The sequence below is a fragment of the Ambystoma mexicanum genome, chromosome 8 (assembly GCF_040938575.1).
Source record: "Ambystoma mexicanum isolate Mex_15411 chromosome 8, UKY_AmexF1_1, whole genome shotgun sequence".
NCBI lineage: Eukaryota > Metazoa > Chordata > Amphibia > Caudata > Ambystomatidae > Ambystoma > Ambystoma mexicanum.
Genome location: NC_090929.1, coordinates 1,349,411,578 through 1,349,433,935, shown reverse-complemented (window position 1 = coordinate 1,349,433,935; position 22,358 = coordinate 1,349,411,578).

Genomic DNA, 22,358 nt, shown 5'->3' with positions numbered 1-22,358 from the left:
AATGGTTCGGTTATATCTCTCTACTGCCCCAGAAGAAGCTGGCCTGTAAGCAATATGCAACTTCCTTTTGACCCCCAGTATCTCCCACATCTTTGTCATTACTTCACTGGTGAAGTGGCTACCCCTGTCTGACTCAATCCTTTGAGGTAGACCAAAACGGGAAAAGATGTGGTTAATCATCAAGGCAGCTGCAGTTTCTGCCTTGCAGTTTGGGGCTGGGAGACATTCCACCCACTTGGTAAACAAGCATGTCACAGTCAACATGTAGTTATTCCCCCTAGCAGAGCGAATCACAGGGCCTACAAAGTCGATTTGTAAATCTGACCATGGCAGTGTCATCCCCCGCTTTTGGAGAGGTGCACGGTGTGTGAGGGATGATGGCTGAAATTGTGCACACACAAGACACCCCTTCAAATATTGGTCGAGGTCCTGCCCCATGTGTGGCCAGTATGCAACCTCTCTTAAGATTTCCAATGTTGTGTGAAACCCCCTATGACCGGCGGTGGCCGCATCATGGGCGTGACTTAACATCAGGCTTCGGAATGAGGTAGGAACCACCCACTGATCGTGGCCAGCTTTGGATTTCCTTACCAGCAACCCGTCTTGGATTCGGAACATTTTTGGACATTTCATCAACACTCTTAGGTCCTCTTTCCCAATGTAATCGGTATCCGTCAGGGGAAAGTTCTCAGGGTCCTCAACGTGTTGGTAAAACTTACCAATAATTGGATCCCCCTTCTGAGCTGTAATCAAATCAGCATCAGGGGTCTCCTTACTCCATTGTGCAATTGAAAGGTCATTGTGAGCATTTGTCTGGGACCTAGTAATAGCAGTGACCTGGATTTCCCCCAACAGGGACTCAATCTCAATTAGATCCCCTTGGATGGCCCCGGTTTTGGCCAGCTGATCAGCTAAGTCATTTCCAGTTTTGTCTGGTCCCTCTACTTTTGAATGACCCTTGATCTTTTTCCAATAGATGGTCATCTCATTCGAGGTGACCAGATCATCGATGTTTTGGATCAACTTCCCATGTTTCAAGGGTTTGTTGTTAGCACATAACATGCCTCTGGTTTTCCAATTAACCAGGTGCTGCACGAACCCGTTCCGTACATAATCCGAATCTGTGATTATGACCAGTTCGCGGAGTTGATGCTGGACAGCAGTGAGGATGGCCTGATGCACAGCCATCAATTCTGCCACCTGACTACTTCGGGGACCAATTTTGTATCCAGCGGAGGGTTCTGGGGACTCATTCACCCATGCATTCCCTACGCCAGCCACCAGTTCTTTCTCCCCGTTGTTGTCAACATGGTAAGAGCATCCATCCACATACACAGTGGGCATTCCCTCACACTTGTCTTCTTCAAAGACTTTGTGAGGGGAATTAAGGTATGCCTCCATGTTGTCCTTTATTTTTAGACTTTCGTCCTCGAGACAGTTTTCTCTGGCACAATCATGCAAGTCAGCCAGACCTTGCGCGAGGGGACTCTTCTTGTTTTGGCCATATCGGACCTCCACCGGAAAGCCTTGGATTGACAGAATCCAGGAAGTAATTCGGGAATTACTCACATTTCCGGTCCGGATTCTATCACTTTGGAGATATTGCAGAGGCTGGTGTGGAGTCTCCACTATGATGTGTTCCCCCTGGATAAACGGGCGGTATTTCTTCAATGCCCACACCGTTGCCAGGAGTGCCTTCTCACAATCGTTGAATTTTTCCTCCACAGAGGATAAAGTTTTGCTCGCATAGGATATTACTTTATTGACCTTGTCATGCTTTTGGTATAATACTGCCGTCAAGCACGTATTAGAGAACCCCGTCTCCAGGAAGAACTCCTTGTTTCTGACAGGGTAAGCTAGGCAAGGCGCTTGTGAGAGGCTTCTCTTGAGTTGTCTTACTGCCTCGGCTTGTTCTGGACCCCATTCCCACTTGACCCCCCCTTTCAGGAGATGAATCAGGGGTCTGGTGATCTCTGCGTAGCCCTCAATGAACTTTCTGCTGTAATTGGTCAGTCCAAGGAGGCTCCTTAGTTCCCGCAGAGTTGTGAGGTCTTTCAGTTTCTGAAGTGCTTCCACTTTCTTTTCCTGGGGACAGAGACCCTGAGGAGTAATCTCATGCCCCAAGAAATTAACACGGGTTCTGCACCACTGTGCTTTTTGAAAGGAAAGTTTTGCTCCGGCGGCCCTCAACTGTGTCAGAACATAACGGATCTCCGCTATGTGTTCCTCCACAGTTGAGCTTTTGATGAGGACATCATCTACATAAGCCAGGTTACCCCTCGCACCCAAGTTGGGCATGGCCTTGTGTAGAAAAATGTTGAATTAATTGCCGGAGTTGAGGTATCCGAAGGGAGTCCGGGTCCATGTGTACTGCTGGCCCCCAAAGGTAAATGCCAGTTTGCATTGGTCCTCCCTACTGACAGGCACGGTCCAGTATCCATTGGTCAGGTCTATTGCAGTGAATACCTGTGACCCCTGGATCTGGGCCAGCCCTTGGTCAATGTAGGGCAGAGGCCATCGGGAAGTATGGACCCGTTTGTTGAGCTCCCTAAGGTCAGCGCAGAGTCTCCACTGGCCGTTTGGCTTCAATATTCCCAGCACCGGATTATTGAAGGTGCTGTGGACTGGACGGATTATTAACCGGGACTCAAGGTTCTTAATTATTTCAGTAAGGGACTCCATTGATGCGAGAGGCAAGCGATATTGCTTCACAAACACTGGAGTCATGCCAGGGTCCGTGGGGATTGTTGTTGTGTGGATGTCGGTGCGACCACAGTCATATGAGTCTACCGCAAAGAGATCTTGGAAATCCAAGAAAACTTGTTTCAACTTTTGCTTTTGTTCCAGAGTCACACAGGCATCAGCTAGGTTGACTCTCTCTTCCACCATCTGCCTGAAGCCTGGAAAGACTTCTGGTTTGGCTATCTCAGCGGCCTCCTCCAGCTGGGTGGAGAAGTCCCTGGTCAGAGTGCTGATTTGGACTGGAGGCTTCAGGTGGGAAAGGCAGCCCTCATGGACCTGGAAAATCACCTCATCCCTCCTGAAGTCACAAGTCACATCTTCCTTACCATAGGGGCAGGAAGTGTACACCAGGAAGTTCCCCCCATGCCGGGTAAAAATCCTGTCTGGTGTTGTATTGTCATCACTGTCACTGTCAAAGCAGTCCTTGGGGATTGGCCCTAACAGTTCATTACCTAAGTCTATGGAAAAATGTCGGTCATCAACCGCCATTCCAATAAATGTGCCTGCGGCTAGAGTAATACTCTTTAAGTCGCTGTTATCCACCTCTATTGGAATGGTGTCATGTTCTATGTTGACTAATGGAGTTGGGTTTACCCCTAACCCTTGCAGTTGGAGAGAAGCATTTAGATGTATGTAAGCATCAGGGTTTTTCAACTCTTGTCCCCTTTTAACTTTCACTTCCAGGGAGAATTGTCGGGTCCTTTCTGGGATGGTGACTTCCTCTTTGATCTGAATTTCAACTGCATAAGGTAGCAATTGAGCTGACCTAAATGCTTTTTCTGGATCATCAAAGCCCGTGGGATTATCCGCTAATCGGGACCAAGCTTTGAAGTTTATTAGGTCCAAACTAATGGCGAAGCGATTGAGAATGTCACTGCCTAAGTAAAAGGCGGCAGGGACGTCTCGCACGACCCAACAATTATGGACTATGCTCTTGTTGCCAATGGAGATTTTGAGCATACACCTGCTTGGCAGGAGATGTTTGGAATTAGGCGCTTCCAGGTCCATTTCCCATTTGTCTATCAGTTTGAATGTGGGAATGGCTGGATCTTTTGGGAGTTGGCGGAACATGGCTTCGCTGATGAAGCTCTTACCGTTGTTCACACACACTCGAGCGAGAACAGAGTCCTTCCCATCATTTAATTGGACAGGGATGAACAACTGCTCTCCAATTTGCTGAATATCAGCCAGGCTCTGAGCTGATTTCACATTTTTCTGGACTATAGGAGTGGGAGTTTCTGATTGTGGATTAGTATAGAATCTCAGAGTGTTTCCTTCCAGCGTGGAGTACCACTTTAGACTGGAAGGAAGGTTGATTTTCAGAAATAGAGAGGACCCCCCATCACCAGTCTGTTGTCCTACTGCTATTACTGTCACGTCTGGAATTTGGCTATTCTGGAAGTAAAATTCTACTTGGTCAGATTTTTGTTCAACCATGCGGCAGGTGCCGTTTAAACTAACATGGTTGACACTCTGTTTTAATTTTATGGGTCGGCTAGTCTGGGTCCAGAGGACCTTGTTTACACAATCTATTAGGGGTGACAACCTTCTCAGGAGGTCATTCCCTAGTAAACAAGGGGTGCCCTCTGGAGTCACAATTATGACCGGGTGTTTCAACTTGTGTCGCCCGATCTTAATGTCCAAGTCTGCAGTCCCCTCAACGGGAATTTCCTTCTCGTCAAAGTTCTGCAGTTGTCCAGGAAGAGAGGTGAGAGGAATTTGGTAATTCTCTCCCCTTCCTGCATTCAGTTCGTCAAAGGCCCTCTGGACAGAAGGGTAGCTTGAGATCCAGTGTCCACCAGTGCCAAAATTGTACCCTGCCCCTGTACTTGTACCGGGGCATAATATCTTCCCTCCTTCTCCTCAAGGGGGCACAGATAATGTACATTTTTGGACAACTGGTGGGCTAACTTTCTGGTCTTGGACATCGCTAGCGAAGAGATTTGAGCAAAATTCTGTGGAGAGCCTTGGGAATCTGAAAGAAAAAGTTGGCAACTGGAGATCAGAGCCATTGTGGGTTCCCCTGGCTCCGGTTCTGGGCCGCCCCCCCCTTTTTGGAGGAAGTCACCAGGATGGGTTTGAACCAGGGGATTTTCTTGCTGTTGGTTCTGGGATGAGAGGGTGGGCGGCGGTAGCTCAGTCTCCACATCTCCCCAGTCTGGATTTGCATCCCTAGGGACCCATTTTTCTTTGGGAGGAGTTCCCCCCTCTCTGAAGGAGAAGATCCTTTTCCCAGGACCCTCTGAGGATCCCTCTCCCTCAAATTGGAAGATCTGTACCTCCTCCTCAAACTGAGTCTGTTTGGGTCTTTTGTTTCTCCTACCACCCCTCTGCTCCTTAGGAGGCAGGCTTTCAGGGGCAAGAGATTTTGTTTCCGGTTCCTGGGTTTCCAGGGGCTGTTTACAAGTGAGGAAGGAAGCTTCCTGCAAGGCTTTACACCCCCCTTCCCCTTGTGCCTCCTCCCTGGGAGCCGGTGTGTTATCGGGGTGCTGCCCCCGTCATTGTTCTGGGGCACCAGGTCCAGAGTTGGGTGCGTTCTGCGCCGGCATGCCGTTCTGAGGGTTCTGCTGCGCCCTCAGTATGTGACCCAGATCCCGCGCCATGTTTTGAACCTGGCGCTCTAACTGGGAAACCCGCTCAGGCTGATACGGGGCCCTGTTTTCTCCCCTGGGCTGATCCCGGGAAGGGTAGCTATCCCTTCTTTGGTAGTACCCCTGGTTGGGAAGATTTGGGTACCCCTCCACCCTTGGCCTCCCCTCTCCCGGATTAGGTTGTCTGGGCTCAGGGAATTGGGGAAAGAAGGGTGGAGGATTTTGGGGTTGGAAGTTGGGTGGATACCTGGGGAAGAAGTTCTGCCCAGGGTTTGGAGAATTTCTGCCCTCCGGTGGGAAGTTAGGAGGGAAGGTCCCTGGGTTAGGTGCTTGGCTGGATCCCCCCCCCTTGGGCTGGAGGAGTCCACACATAACCCAGGATGGGTCGATTTCCCTTGTAACGGGGATTTACATAATCAGGAGAGCGAGGGACCCCATTTGTGGGGCTGCCTCCTTGGCTCCCTGTCTTTGACTGGCCCGAGGACCTTCTGGGCCTAGCATTATTAGGTGCAGGTAGGTTTTTAGGCCCCCCCATCTCCAACTCTAAAACGGGGGTGACCTTTACCTCTGCCACCTTGGCACCAGCAGGGGTGCTGTTAGTTTTTGGGGTTTTTGGGCTGGTTTTTGTTTTCCACCGGTTTCTGCACCTCATAGATCCGGGAAGCCTGTTCAATGACCCAGTCTAAAGATCTTTTCTCGTGAAAATCCCTCACGAGCTGGGTCATTATGTATTTGGGCAAGGCATGAAAAAATGTATTAATGAATTCTCTACTGTCTGTGCGCACCCTTCTGGTGGTCTGCGCAAAAGCACGTTTCAGTTCTTGCACAAATTCTTGTGGGGCCTGATCCTCCCCACATTGCAAATTGTAGGCTGCCTTGCGAGCCTCTTGAGGATTTCTATGAATGGAAAAATGTTTCAAGATGGCCGCCTTATAGGTGGACCATCTTAAATGATTTTGGTCCTCCAGCCCCGCAAAGAAACTGGAGTATTCCGGGGAGAAGGTCCACTTTACATATTGAATACAGCTTTGGCTGTCCTTCAAATGGAAAGTCTCCATCATTTGCTCAAACAACTCTAAGTGCTCCCAAACAGAATACTTAGCGTTCTTATGGTAAGGCGTGATGACGCTCCTGATCGCCTTAATCTGCTTTAAGGGGTCCTTAAGCAAGGCCCTTTTTGCCTTATTGGCCTTTTTGGTTCGGGTAACCCTTGTCCATTCATCCTCTGACTCAGAGGCACTGCTCCCTGAGGTTCCCGTCAGATCTTCCAGGTTTTCCCGGATTCTGCGAGCCTGGGAATGGCTGGCAGAATGTGGGGACCTGGTCTCCTGTGTCCTGCGCAGTTCAGAGGAGTCTTCAGATTCCTCCTTGCTGCCAGGATTTGATGGGTACCCCCCCCACTGACCTAACTGGGCAGAGGTTTTCAGGATGCCCTTAATGGGCCTACTCTCCTGGGGTTCCCCATTAAATTGCCCTGTGCTGGGGTGCCCATACCCGGATGCCCGCCCCTCCATTCCTGGGTGGTACTGGCCTATGAGCCCCATGCTTCTGGCTGGATAGTAATCTGCCATCCCTGTGGCCCTGTGCTCATGTGCGCCAGGGGACATGGGGGTGGCAGAGTCCAGGGACCGAGAGAGATAAAGGCCTCTGGTACTAGGGCTCCTGGGGTTATGCTCAGGAGTTTCTCTTTCCCAGCGAACCTCATCTCTATCCGCCCCTGCTCCCTGTTGCAATGCAAGAGCCTGCGCCTTCAGTTCCTCAGTTAAGGCCTTACTAGACTCTATCAGTCTCTCCTGCATCGCTACCTGTTGTTGGAGTCTATCATTGCGCTGGCAGAGAGCCTCATTCTCTCTCTGTGTTTCCTGATTGGTCCTGGAGCACTGGGCCAGTCTTTGCTGCAGGAGGGTTACCTCCTGAGCTGTGTCCCTATTGGCCTGCTCCTTTCTTGCTAGAGCATCCTCCACCCTCCTGGTGTGCTCTAACAAGTTCTGGTGTTCTTTTTGGAGGTCACCCAGCCCCTGGAGGGCCAAGTGATTTTCTTCAGTTTTTCTTTTTAAATGGCAGACTTCCTGGCCTAAGGCGTCTCTTTCCTGACTAAGAGCCTGCATTTGTGCCGCCAGGTCGTCCCTCTGCCTTTGAAAGGCACCAGCTTTCTGGCGTTCTTCATCAAACTCTGCCTGGGTATCCAGGTCTTTCAAAATCAGTTTGTTGCTCTCTACCTTCACTCTATCTAGATGACTTTGCAGGGTGGCTACCTGCTCCGTGCATGCCCTGTTAAAGTCTAATTGTTGCTCCAGCTTTTTCTGGCTCTGCAGTAAGGAGTCCAAACTGTCTTGGTGCTCCTTCTGCAGGGCCAGAAATCTAGTATCCTGGTCAGCCTTTTCCTGTTGCAGTATATCCATGTCCTCTTTTATTTTAATGATATACTGCCTACTATCATTTTCTGAATCCTGGCTCCTCTGCAGCCTCTGCTCAGAAGAGTCCAGATCAGATTGGGCCTTCTGTAATGCCAGCAGTTGCCTACTCACCAAATCTTGGCCTTCAGCACATTTGTCCTGCATGGCTCCCATATGTAAATATAAATATGCCGCTACCCTGGCAATCTTGTTGTGCTTATCCTTGGCCTTAGAGGACATATGTAGTTCACTCAGGGCCACATGTAGGGGACCCTGGTCTCTCCATGTATCTGACCCTGTTTCCGTGATTTGGGGTGTGATGGCCTGCAACCAGACTGTTTGGTCCTGGTGAGTCCACTCACCTCTCACAAATAACTTATGTAAGAAGTGCTCTCTGGCTATTTTCATGTCTACTAAGGTCGTCATTCTAGAGATTGGTCTCTGTCCTGACTTACAGAAGTTTGTATTTTATTTTTGCAAAACAGACCTTTTTCTCAGAGTGTTCCTTTGAGAAGTGCTTTACAGCGTAACACAGCGTGTGCTCCGACCGGATATGTGTATCTGGTCAGCTGGCACGCTGTATTAATCTGCACAAGTGATAGATCTGATCCAAACGTCCGGCACGAGCCCCCAATTTGTAAGAGGATTCAATTCAACACTACAGCTAAGTCAACGCCTAGTCTATAATACTGAATGAAAACCCTTATTGATATATCTTTATGTCCAGTTCATGCGTTCTGGATGACTACCCCTATATAACACCCCTCTCTCAGAATCCCCCTGACCCCACTGAGCCAAGAAGTAGTTCTGTTTTGCAAGTTAAAAGGTTTAATTGATAATTTAAACAATATATATATATTACACTTTAGAATAAATTAATAATTGAATAGCACACTTAATCTGATATGATAAAGATTAACAACAGAGAATCTGGCACTAGCACACTTCTGTATAATCACTAAGGAGTTGACATGAAATGGATAAGATAGCAACAATACTTTTATGGTTTCAAATGGATGCAATGTGGAATGAAATGCAGTAAAGAAAATAACTTGATAGAATTTCAGCAAAAGACAATGGCCCTCATTACGACCCTTGCGGAAATCGACTGACCGGAGCGCCACAGCGTAAATAGCGTTTCCGCCATTGCACGAAGGAGCAAAGTGCGGCCCATTCCGACCCATCGGGCACGAGCACCACGGCATGGCGGAAGTGCAAAGTCCGCGATGGCGGAAAAGACCCCAAAACGGCCCACACCGCCGCCGTACGGCGCCCCAGGTGCAATACCGCCACCCCTCTTAGCGGTCACCGCAGTGTGCGCCTACCGGAAAGTACGGTGGCCGGAAATATACGGAAACGGGAGTTAAAACACGGGCCCGGAACGGGAAACATCCCGGCGTACACCTATAAATACACTAAAACCACACAACCACTAAAAACACTACCCTGAGACACACCCCACCCCGTCAACCACCCTAGCGAAACCAAGAAAAATGGGAAAAGCAGCGAAGAAAGCGTGCGACCGCAAGCGGCAGGTCCACTTCTCCCGTGAGGAACTCACCGTGCAAACAGAGACCCTCCAGGAGAATGCTGCCGTGGTCTTCTCCACGCAAATGACCAGGACGGCACTTGCAAACAAGAAGGCCATATGGGCTCTGGTTGCACAGCGGGTAAGTGCGGTGGGGACCGCACCCCGCACCCCACAGCAATGCCGCAAGCGATGGGACGACCTGCGGATACGCGTCCGCAGCATACTCTCTGCCAACCGCAACATTGCCACAGCCACCGGGGGAGGCCCTGAATCACCCATCAAGTTGACCCCCTGGGAAGAAATCTGTGCCTCCACCATCGGAATGGAGAGCATTGAGGGAGTCGGAGGGATGGAGAAAGGAGTGCAGACATCCGAAGATTCAGGTAGGTGGGCCAGATAAAACAATCCACACAGTCCATCCATGTGAAGTACCATGCGTCCACATAGTGCAACAGAAACACATGTCCAGGAGAACGTCCACACACATCGGCCTGATAGCGCACGTTAAAACCCACAATAAATACATAAATAATTAAAAACCCCTAAAACACCCACTACATGTGCAGCAGGCACACCCTAACTGCAGGCTGCCAAACAACTGCACCCTCACTCCACACACAAATGAAAGCACCTCCAAGGCCCCGACCCAAATCACCCTCAGGTACCACCCCAATGCATGTGATACAATGCCATTCCAATTCCCACAGACCCATTAATAACCCTCGCCCTCCTTTACTCCACCACAGGGTCCGATCCAAACGACGAGCTTCAGGACACCCCTACCAGCACACCTGCAAAGAGGGCCAAGACCAACGGCCAAAGACCCTCCACCTCAGCTGCACGCATCAAGACACGGCAGCAGACCAAATCAGGTGGCAGCACAGAGGAGGGAACATCAACAGGCACCCCAGCAGCCAGCATGCCCACAACACCACCACCACAGGTCCCCCCAACGGATGCCACAGAAGGCACTGCCTCTGGTGGCAGCAGCACCATAGGTGACACCCCATTGATGGCAGCATGCTCCGACACAGAAGACGGGGATGTCGAAGTCAGATCCATCCATGACCTGTCCCAATCCCCCTGTCTGTCCCATCCCGTACAACATGAGGATACCACGCAGGGGCACCCACAAGACGACGACTGGCCATCCCCCACAAGCCCTGTGGCAAGGCAACATGAGGTCAACAGCCCCTCTGTGACACCCCCGCAAATGGCCATGGCCCAGCAGAGGCAACAGTCCCTCGTCCAGTCAATCGTGCAACAGCAGCAACTGGCCACGCTCCTCAAGGACCATGCCGATGAATGTGGGGGCACTAAGGCAGACATAGAAACATCAACTGAGACACTTAGGGCAGAAATGGAGAGAAGTACAGAGACACTAAGGGCACAAATGGAGAGTAGCACCGAGAGCCTGAGAGTACAAACGGAGAGTGGCACCGAGAGCCTGAGAGTCCAAATGGAGAGAAGCACCGAGAGCCTGAGGGGGGAACTGCATGCGACGTCCAAAGACGTATGTGCCGAACTTGCCGCAGTGCGCCGTGTGCTCACTGAGCTCTCGCAAACCCTTAGGGACATGCATGGACGTGAGCAGGCAGAGACATCATCCGTTGCAAGTTCCGTCCAGGGCAGCCCCCAACGTAGATCTGGGAGGAACCTGCGCTCCACAGGCAGGGGTGCCCCTGATACCCGCAGAGGGGGCTTGCAATAGCGACTGCCCACTGACAATGAGCATCTTTGGACACTGGTGTTCGGGGGGGAGGTAGGAGGGTGGAGGGGGTGTGTTGGGCTCACTTGGGTGGCGGGTCGATAGGGTGTTCAACATGATATCACATATGCCATGAACAGTGCACGATCAACCAATGAGATGTGTGGACAATGATCTTTGTGTACTAGGCCATCATAGGCGTACAGTCCATATTGTGCATGTACCAGACACACACAGTGCCACGAGTCCCGTGTCCATGTATCAGCCACCAGGCGTGAGTGCTAGAAGCATACATCAATGAGATGCTGACGAATGTCACGGGCCTCCTGTGCCTCGCAGACTCCTTGAGGTGCTGCCACATCCCCACCCTCATCATGACCATCTTCAGGTGCTTGCAGTTCTGCGTCAGGGGGCATGGGCACATTTCTACGTACGCACATGTTGTGGAGCATGACACATGCCATCACAATCTTTGCAACCTTCTCATGGCGGTACAGGAGTGCCCCGCCAGACCTGCTGAGGCAGCGGAAACGGCCCTTCAGTAGGCCGAATGCCTGCTCAATGACTACACGGGTACGTGAGTGGGCATGGTTGTAGTCCTCCTCATGCTGGTCCCGTGGGTTCCGGACTGGTGTGAGGAGCCATCTCTTCAGTGGATATCCAGCATCACCTGTATGTGGACGAGAAACGTAGGATGTGGGATGCCATTGATACGTACGCACACCCCCCCCCTTCCTGCCAGTGCATTGCCAAATCACATACCCCACATCATCATGCATGCAATGAGACTCACCGAGTAGCCAGGATCTGTTCCCTGCGTGTCGCTCCATGTAGCGTGGTATGGTAGAGTTCCTCAAGACCATGGAATCATGGGCTGATCCAGGGAATCGGGCACAACAATGCGTAAAGATCCTGTTGGAGTCACACACCATTTGTACATTCAGGGAATGAAATTGTTTTCGGTTGCGGTACTGGGCCTCCATGGCATGTGGCACGACCAATTCCACATGGGTGCAGTCGATGGCACCAATGCAACCCGGTATGCCGGCAAGTGCATGGAATCCCACTTATGTGTTGGTTATTTCCTGCTCCGAGCGTGGTAGGGAGATGTAGTCGTCTGCGTGCTGCAGGAGGGCATCGAGCACTTGGAATAGTGTCCGTGAGAACAGTGGCTGAGAAATGCCATGCAACTGTCCGACTGTGTGCTGGTAGGTGCCTGTGGCCAGGAAGTGGGGTACAGACACCACCTTCAGTAGGGGTGGGATTGCGGTTGGGCTATCTATCATGCTGACTAGGTCAGCCTGTGTCATGTCCACAATGGCGGCTATGGTGTCCCGGTCCAGACGGTAGAGGGTGTGGATCTGCTCATCAGTGAGGTTGAACGGATGTGCTCGGAGGCGTGGGATTGCGGGCTGCCTGCGTGGTGGTAGTGGCTGTGCTGCTGGGCCTTGCTGGCCCTGCCTTGGCCTCCTCCTCCTCCTGCGTCTCCTCCGTGCGGCTGGTTGTAGTTGGTGTTCGTCTTCTTCTTGGAGTCGGAGCACTTGCAGTGCTATCAGGTCCCCCAGGGCCAACATCGCGAGTCCTGCCGGTAGCATTTCGCTGTGGTTGTGGGAGGAGACTGGCTGTGCAATTTATGTGTTTCCAGGCTGTATGGCCTCCACCTGTGGTGATTGATTCCACCTGTGCCAACTGCTCTCCCCTTTGGCCGAGCATGTCCCGCGCACGACGCTGCTAATCGGGTATTTGTATCTTGCTATTGCATTCATGTATTTGTACCCGATGGCCGTGTAAGATTGGTTGATATGTTCATTCTGCTGTGGTCCCATTGTTTCCCATACTATCTGTGCAGTCGCGAACGGACTTGTGAAGGGTCAGTGGAACGTAGTACTCGAGTAACGATGGGCCCTCATGCATCACTGTACCGAGTTGCAACGACGGGCGTGGCTTCCCATTCGTGGGTGAAGGCAGTTGCCATTTTCACGCACAGCCGCACTCGATGGAATAATTAGTGATTTCAAACGGCCACAGATGCCTTCTCGACGTGATGTTGCAAATGAGGAATTCGAAGGGCGGCGCTTTCGGTTTCCGGCTAGCGGCGAGGAGATGCCCACAGGTCTGTCTGCAAATATAACGTTCTTTTGTTCTATGTCCTTGAGACAGGGCCCATGGCGAGGGAGCAATGATTGATATGAATAGTTTGGGATGCGCAATAGCTACGTGGGCGATGAGGCCGGGCATTCCCAAATACATGTTACTTCACAACACTGGATTTACGGGCTGGGGCACTGTGGATTTAGCAGGCTGCATTACGTACAGACTCAATGGATGTTTCTAATGTCATGTGAGTAATTATTCAGGCGTTTTGATTCCTGGATGAGGGTATGATGAATGGATGCATGGGCAGGTGATTTGATGCAGAGTTTCCCTTGTACAGGGCTTCTTGGGGTCTATCCGCCTCCCCTACGCTATGTGATGCAGGGCTGCCATAGTGGGCCCATCGTCTATCTGGCCTTGTTGAGCCCTCCCTGTCTCGACGCGCACTCAGCCACTTGTGTCCATGCACGTTAACATTCCCCTCTGATGGATTCTGTTATGGCAGACGCATGCACAGGTGCACTCGTTTGTGATGGTGTTTACACCTCGATATAGAGAGTTATAAGTCGCAAGTGGTTTTGGGGTGGTGATGATCCTTTGGAGTGGGCTAGCATGCATATGGCTGTGGATTTCGTGTGCTCATTGAAGTGAGTTGTTCGTATGTGGTTCTGATGGCCATTCTGTTCTTGTTCTTTTCTTTTGGTTGACAGGTATCTCCTCCCCTTTTGCCACTGCCATCTGTATGCCACTCCTGCAGATGGATTTTACTCCCAACACCTGCTGCTTCGTGTTAATCGGTGGAGCAGCATTACGATCTTATGGGACGATCGCCAGTGGCCCACATGCCCTTACGCAGTACTGGTGGCTCGGAGCAACATTTCGGCCTTTCAGCTGGACTAGTGCCTCCACATTGGGACGGCCCTGCGGTTGTGTGCGCTTCCATGTAGCCTTTTCGTACGTGAATGTGGCTCTGTGTACCATGCTGGAACAGGGCGTCACACAAGTGGTGGATGGTCATTTCTTGCGGATGCAGCCCTCAATGGTGGAATGTGTTTTTGAGTTCGTGGCCTGATGGCTGTATGGGCTTGGTGATTTAGTTGTGCATTAAATTTCTGATCGGATTTGGCCCGTGTAGCGTTTTTCTTTGCAAGTGATGTGGCATGTGCCTATTTGTGGGGCGATGTATTGTGAGGAGATCTGCATTGGGTTCCTGCTTCGGGGTTTAGTTGCGTGGTACTGTACTGGGCGCGTTTGCCTACTGAGCCCGTGAGGTCAGGGATGGGGGCTGCCAATGTGACAGTTTGAATGTTGTCATGCTCAGGGGCGGGGGATTGGGTTTTGTGTAACAGATGCCGGTCAGCCAGGTGGACTGGTGGAATGATGTGTTTTCGGATTGTTGCTGGGCACAGGTGCCTGTGTTTGCGTGCGTTTCTTGGTGGGGGACTGTGGTCATGTCCATTGGGATGGCTTCTGTATTCGTGCCATCTGTGCCCTGCATCTCCCATTGGCACCTCTTGTGTTGCTTTTGTTCGTTGGCATGCATGGGTGCTTTGTACTTTTCAATGGTTGCATTGTGACTTCTTTGCACCTACAGGGAGTTGTACTTTGTGGGCAGGGAGCGGTGTACAGGCACTCAGTGGGGCCGTTTACGGTTGATTCGCGATGCCGTACTTCTCACCATGGCGGAATGGTCCATTCCGCCATGCCTGATGGCGTTAGGTACATGTCCGCTAGGGTCGGAATTGGCGTACCGTTGCACCATGGTGGTGTTTGCGGTTTGGCATGGCGCTCGCGCGCGTGCTTAGTGCAGTTAGCGTTGGCGTTCACTACGGTGTCGCTAATGGCTTCGTACTTTGCGGTGACGGGTCGTAGTCGCACCGAGCGCTATTCGATGGCGGTATTGCATTTCCGCCATCGTTTTCCCATTTCCGCCAGGGTCGTAATGAGGGCCAATGTAATCACTTTCTTGGACAATTCACCCCCCCCCTTTATGCAATGCAAGGAAATGGAAGGAAGGCACACAGTTCTCAGAAATGCAATCAAATGCGATTCAGTTCACCCAGCAACTTAGACTACAGAAGTTGAAAACACAGGCCCAAATGCTTTTAAATGTGCTGGCAATGTAGAAAAAAAATATGCTAAAATGCTTTTAATTCCCTCTAGGAGGTTCAGGGTGAGTGAAATCAAGTTAATATTAGTCCAGGCTCACTTTAGCAAGGATCTAGGGTGTAACTAGCAGGTTAAACGAATTTCTGGCAAATGGAAGGCAAGCAGCAGCAGATTTTTACACGTGAAGAAATTTGCAAATCGCAGTAAAATTCGCGAATGCGTCTGGTGCGATTACAGAGGAAGTACAAGGGCTAGCAATATCGTTTTGGGGTCCTAGGAAAGCCTAGGATCTCAGCTTCCAGATGAAAGTTACTGCAAGTCTCTAGCACAAACGGTTACGGAGATATGAGCGATTAAATAAAGGTCGTTTTTCGGATTTGGAATTTTAAAGTTCAAAAAGACAAGTGCAGCTTGCAAGTAGAAAATGACAAGTGACAGCTTTACAAATGACAGGTGACAGTTAGGAGACAGTTCTACTTAGATTAAAATAGGATTGAATTATATTATTTTAACTAAGAGATTGGTTCTGCACAGTTTGCTAGGTACTCACAATATATTCTTGAATTAACTGGGCCTTGCCACAGATCTGGTCAGGTTTTAGACTGGACTCTGGTCTCTGCACTTCACAGTGATCTGGGTCAGCTCTCTCTGGTTCTGCTAACAGGTCAGCTCTACTCTGCTGGTCTGGGTCTCTGAAGGTTGATGGAGGTAAAGTATGGATTTTCCCGGCAGAGCGTCCTGCAGCAAATGGATTTGAAGGTCCCTATCTGTCCTGTCTCTCTGCTTTTATGTGTTTTTAAAATGTGTGTGTGTGAGCAGCATCACTAGCCAGCCCCTCTCCACTTATCATTGGCCAAGCTTTCATTTCTCCCCTGATTGGGGGAGCTAAGTTGTGTCAGAGTGATGTCATTTTACAGCCTGCAGAAAGTCCACTCCTCCTGTCAACTTGCACACAAATCTAGATTTGAACCAAATACATATTTGCAGAGGTACATATTGTTTTAAAATTACACGCACCCATCATGCATTACAGGAGGTATACCCTGTTCAAACTCTGCTCTTCCTGGGAGCTTGCATTCAGAAATGGCAATATTTTGCACTTTTTAACTGGTTTGCAATACCGGACATTACCCCAAATTTACACACATGTGCGCAAGGAGTATGGACATTAATTGATGAAGTGTCAGATTTTTCACATGCACACATTTTGAGTAATATCCTCTTTTCCGCTAAAACCCCCCTGAACATGCCACCGGTTCTAAAAACCTCTTAAAATGTGGGCAGAAAAATCACAAGAATTATGGTATCATTTATAAAATTTTCACATGTCCGCTCTATGAGTTATTCATCTTTTTAGAGTTATGTTCTGGCCCCAAAGGGCTGTGGTTTTCCTCCAGCACAAGGTTGAATTTCTGGTTTTTCCAGTTCTGCCAAGCCAGCTTGCTCTCACAGGCAGTGCCCCTCCCCTTTGCTTCAGGAGGAAGCTACTTTTACGACATCTGCAATAAACCATCTGCCTGAGTCAGGAGAGGGCTTTGTTCAGAGCTCCTGTATTCTGTGGGGGCTCCCCTTAATTCAATTATCAGAGAGATGGCATATCCTTAGTGTGGCCAGCAAAAGGCAGATAGGCCTGGGAACACAGCTGTGACTCAAGTTTCACTCCTGATTGGGGGTAGTTGCCAGGCAAAATTGGAATCTCGTTAAGCCAGTTTTTAGCTACATGTCATTTCTGTTCCCCAGTTTAAGTCAAGACATTTTTTTACATATGCAGCTAGGATGCTGATTCTAAGTTTAAAACTATGACATTTAAACAATTGCAACCTATGTGACACTCAAAGTAGGTCACTCATTTCTTTTAAACATTTAGATTTGTAGTGTCTTCAGTCCAAATTTACTTAAACTGCTGAAATCCACAGCTCAGCCAGTCTTGTTATAAACCTTCAAGTCACTTCAGAATATAACTTTACATTGGATCCACCTCTTAAAATGTCTTTCTTTGGCATGTTTTGGGTTCATTTATTCAGTTTTCTACAAAATCTGGTGGTTTTAAAACGCTGGCTTTTGGATAGTGGTGAGTACTGGTACTGCACCCCTTTTTGGGATTTAAGAAAATGAATTCCCAACAGTTATGGGTTTGCTTTTGGCAATCAGCATTGCCATTCCCAATGGTTTCAGACTACTGTGTGGGTAGTCCAATGGTGGTTTTAGGCAGTGTTCTTCTGTGCCCATAACATCAGCAAAAATGAGTGGCAGCCTATTCTTCATGCATTTCCCTGTGCATTTTCTGGGAAGCTCTGGCCATCATGATGTTTTCCATGTCAATACTGCACAGTTTTGAGGTAGGGCTCGGATGCATGGGTAAATACATCCCACAGATCAGAGGGTGCAAGACATATTTAGGCTAGGTAAGTCAGGTACATAGACAGTGGAATCGATAGCTGATTGCGGTACTCGTTAAGACAGTACAGTGTAGGGCCCGGTGAGTGAGTCTTAGTGTCTTTGAGGATAGGCAGGTGAAGGGCATGAATACGGTAGCTACAGTTGTGCTGATGGTTCGTAGTGCCGGGATGATAGTTGCATGCAGGCGTAGTGTACAAAATGGTCAAGGTGTGTCTAGTGCTGGTTTACCTTGTGTAGGATTTGCCATGTATCCACTTTTTAGATGAACAGGGCAGGGCAACAGGAATGTAGTAGACCGAAGAGTAGAAATTGAGCATGGAGACGCGCCAGACGCCGGTTGCGCTCGGTCAGCTCAGTCAGCTGGCCTTTTTCCTAAGCCTTATTCCGCCGACCGGCTTCCGCCTGCTGGTGGTTGGACTGCAGCTAAGAGGAAAGGCTGCACCAATTGGCTGGCTCCTGAATGCCTGGTTCCTGAAGGACAGGGTCAGGCAAGTCAATAGACCACGGCGGCGGCCATCTTGGAAACGGGACACATCTCGGGATTTCGATCGTGGATTGTGCAGAAAGCAGCGTGGCTTGCCAAGTTGGTAACAAAGGTAGGGCAGGGCACAAGAAACGTTTAAATCTGAAAGCTGGTAGGAGGGTAGGCAGTGGGCCTTGGAGGGGCTGCTTGGCTACAGTTAATGTGCCTGAGCTTACCTCTACTCCCTAGTTTGATTATGTTAAGACTTATTCTTAAGTGCATACCTTGACTCCGAGGCTGCCTGGGCCTACTAAACCCTGATGGGGTGAAAACAGCATTTGAAGCAGCCAACCCTCTGCGCCGGCAGGTGAAGCTGGCCTTCACCAAAGGCCAACACTCAAGGCCACTTTCTGATCCAGTCTCTGCCCATCTCATGGTGGGACAGGTATCCTTCTCCAACAAGGAGACCCCCAGCAGACCTGGAGCCCCAGGCAGAAAATCCAAACTTTCAACAACTACCACAGCCACAGCAACATCCAAGATGGATGCCGCCATGCCTGAGCGCATACCTGGCTCCCAGGCTGTTCTGGGCCTACTACACCTGATTGGGTGAATACCGCATTTGAAGCAGCCAACCCCTTGTGCCGGCAGGTGAAGCCGGCCTCCACCATCGGCCACCACTCAAGGCCACTTTCTGATCCAGTCTCTGCCGGTCTCATGGTGGAACAGGTCCCCTTCCCCAACAAGGAGACCCCCAGCAGACCTGCAGCCCCAGGCAGAAAATCCAAACGTTCAACAACTAACACAGCCACAACAACATCCAAGATGGATGCCGCCATGCCCGAGTGCATACCTGGCTCCCAGGCTGTCCTGGGCCTACTCCACCCTGACTGGGTGAAAACCACATTTAAAGCAGCCAACCCCCTGTGCCGGTTGGTGAAGCCGGCCCCCACCAAAGGCCAACACTCAAGGCAACTTTCTGATCCAGTCTCGGATGGTCTCAGATGCACGAAACGCAAGGTTGGTCATGCTGCACACCAGGTACAGTGCCCGCAAGACAATGCTCAATGGGCTAAAACCCAATCTGACTACAAAACATGTGTGCTATATGTACTACATAGGATCAGATCTGATATTGCTAGCTGCGCACAAAGATTGTCTAACCCAAATACTTTGCATGATTTGGTAGCTAGTAATGCTCTGCCTGCTAGGCATGCACCGCCGGAATATGCGGAAATGTCCTGTCTATTCAAGTTTACTCACAATATGCCAATGCTTTGTTTACAAATGTCATGCCGGAACATAATTGCCAAAATAATGCTATTTCAAAGCCATCTGCTGTCCCCAATCGTGTTTATGGACAGCCTGCCTCAACTCTGCGCTGTATAAATGTGCCGAGTGCAGACCCTTTAAATACATATGCCCGCATCCACTACAGGAGCACATCTCTCCCCTCTCCCCCAAACACCTTTCTTAAACCCGCTCTTACCGTGTCGGACAAATCTGACCCCGGCTCTCTCGCCAATTTCTACATCCCACATCCCAGCATGCCCGAAATGGCACTCCTCTGGCCGCGGCTTGCTGGGTGGTTATGTAGTTATGTAGGCTTGCCGATAAGTAAACACTGTCAGCATTCTGCATTCCGACAACTGTATTACCACTTAGAGCGGCTTGCAATGCGACTCCCTGTATCCCCAACAACCAGGATCCCATGCACATGTGCAGGCACACAACAAGCTCTCTCAGCTTGAGGGCACCATTGTGCACTCACAGCTGACCCCTAACATGCGCCTCTTCAAACATTTTCCTGTTAACCCACCTATCCCTGTCAAACCTCGGAATGTGTGCACAGCGACCCCCAAGGACTCACAAACAACGTGCAATCCTCAAAGTGAAAATCAGAAGAGTCCCCTGCCCCCACCTCCTCTGCTTGCCCTGTACAAAAGCCGTTCCAGCCCTACCCTCCTCCCCTACCACCAATCACTCATCAGCACAATCAACCAGAAGCATCAGCCCCATAAGCAGCATCAACATGAGACTACCCCTCAGTTTCCTACGCTATGCCTTGTTAGATTGTGTCCTCGTTTTCTGGGTTGCCCCACTGCCAAATCACCACTACCTCTCACCACCAGGAGTTCTTGTGTGTGTCTGCGCAATCAGCACTGCATCCTCCATGCCACCACCACTTGTCATGCCACTATCACCTGTACCATGCCACCAACTCAGCACTGCACCCTTCACCCATTCTACCCCTATTCCATTCGAAAACACTAAGGCAATACTACCCCTCAAACACAACCGCCCCACTGCCCCAACAACTCCCAGCCCCCAACCACACACAATATCACCCTCCCATTCTACGATCAAACCCCACACTGATCCACCACTACCACACACATCCAACCAGCCTCTTCTAAATTGTGCTCTAATCAATGCTCGCTCCTTCACCGCACATGCACTAGACATACATGACCTCATCACCCAACACCACCTCAATGCCCTAGCCATCTCAGAGACCTGGCTGCATGAGGCCAGCGGACCCACATTATCCTTAGCCATCCCCCAGGGATACACAATCTACCGGAATGACCAAGCAACCGCAAGAGGAGGCAGCGTTACTTTCATTGCCAGAGAATCCCTCTACATCAGAGACTGTAAGACGAACATTGATAGTCCTTCAGACATCCTTTCTCTTAAATTCTCACCATTACCTACATGCACCAACAACATTCACTTACTCTACTCCCCACCTGGACCCACCCCGGCTATGAACAAAGCCTACTGCACATCCTACAGTCCAACCTGAAAGCTTCCTCTCAAAGTATCCTTCCAGGGGACCTTAACCTGGGCCTTCTCGATCCTAATGACCCTCATGCATCCTCACTATCTGATTCCCTCAACACACTAGGATTCTGTCAACGTATCACCTCACCTACACACTCCAAAGCATGTATACTTGACTGGATTGCTGACTACAATTGCAAGATCACTACCAGCGCCACCACTCCCTGCCCCTGGTCCGATCATAACATCATCTTTTTCTCTATTGCTCATCCTGTCAAATCTAACACAACATCCAACCCTCTACCACCTTCAGTATCACAAAGCTCACCCACGCTTACAAGGGACCACCTCCTTCCCCATCTGAACTCTCCAGAGCTCCAGCACCCTTTCATAACCAACCCTAATATACTCCTGGCAACATACATCTCTACCCTCTCCAAAGCAGTGAACATCCTAGCTCCCCTTGCCCCACACAATGCCAAGACAGTAAGACACTCAAATACCTGGTTCACACCCGAACTTGTGGTCATCTGCTCAAGGAAGCGCCAAGACCAACTAGCTTGGCAAAAGGACCAAATCTAACTCTTTTACTGCTAGAAATAGCAACACCTCTTCCAACTCAAAAGAGATATTCAACATTTACAGGGATTTAGAATCTCCATCTCACCACCCATCATCATCACCAAAGAAGCATCATGGGGTTCTGACATCCAAAATGCACTCTTAGGAAAAATCACCTCTCTAAATCAAAATATTCTCACTCAAAAAGCCACATTCTCAAACAACCAAGCAACTACCAATTCCAAGCCTACTTCTCCACACTCCCTCGAACAAACTGAAGTGGGAGAATGGAAGACCAGGCTCCCGTCCTTCACCTCTCGCGCTTGGCCTAGAGGATCACGGCCCAGACACCCGCCGCGAGAAGAGTTTGTCCATTTACCAGACGACCAGGTACCCTGGTACAGGAACATACGGATGTGTCCATCTGCCTGCCCAACAGCCCGCACTGGCCATGCCGACACCTGCGGTTCGGATCAGCTAGACTAAAATCCACACGTCGTTAGAGATGCCATGACGACCTAGACAACGGGAAGCACTTCTGTACAAATATACACACTGAACATTTCCACACCAATCTACACGAAGAACATACTCAGTGCTCTGACGTAGGCGACAGGCATATTCACGGACGTGCATCTTTATTATTTTTATATAGGCTTTCAGAATGCAGAAACGCAAGACGCATCATGAGCTCATTTATAACGCTTGCTCACGCTTCTCTTGAAACCCATTACCACCATAGAGGTATAATGGAAACACGATACTGGTCATGGAAATATATGCTATTATAACCTAAAAGCACCTATGCACCAAACGGACTAATTATGCACCAGGCCCAAGTAGGCCTCAACCAAGAGCTCCCGTGGACATTAACAAAGCACGAGTCAGGTTGCTGATCCTGCAGAAAGAACCCAGTGGAGCAACCAGCCAAGGTCGTAATGTTGCAAACTCACAGTCCAAGAACAAATCATCAAAGGCA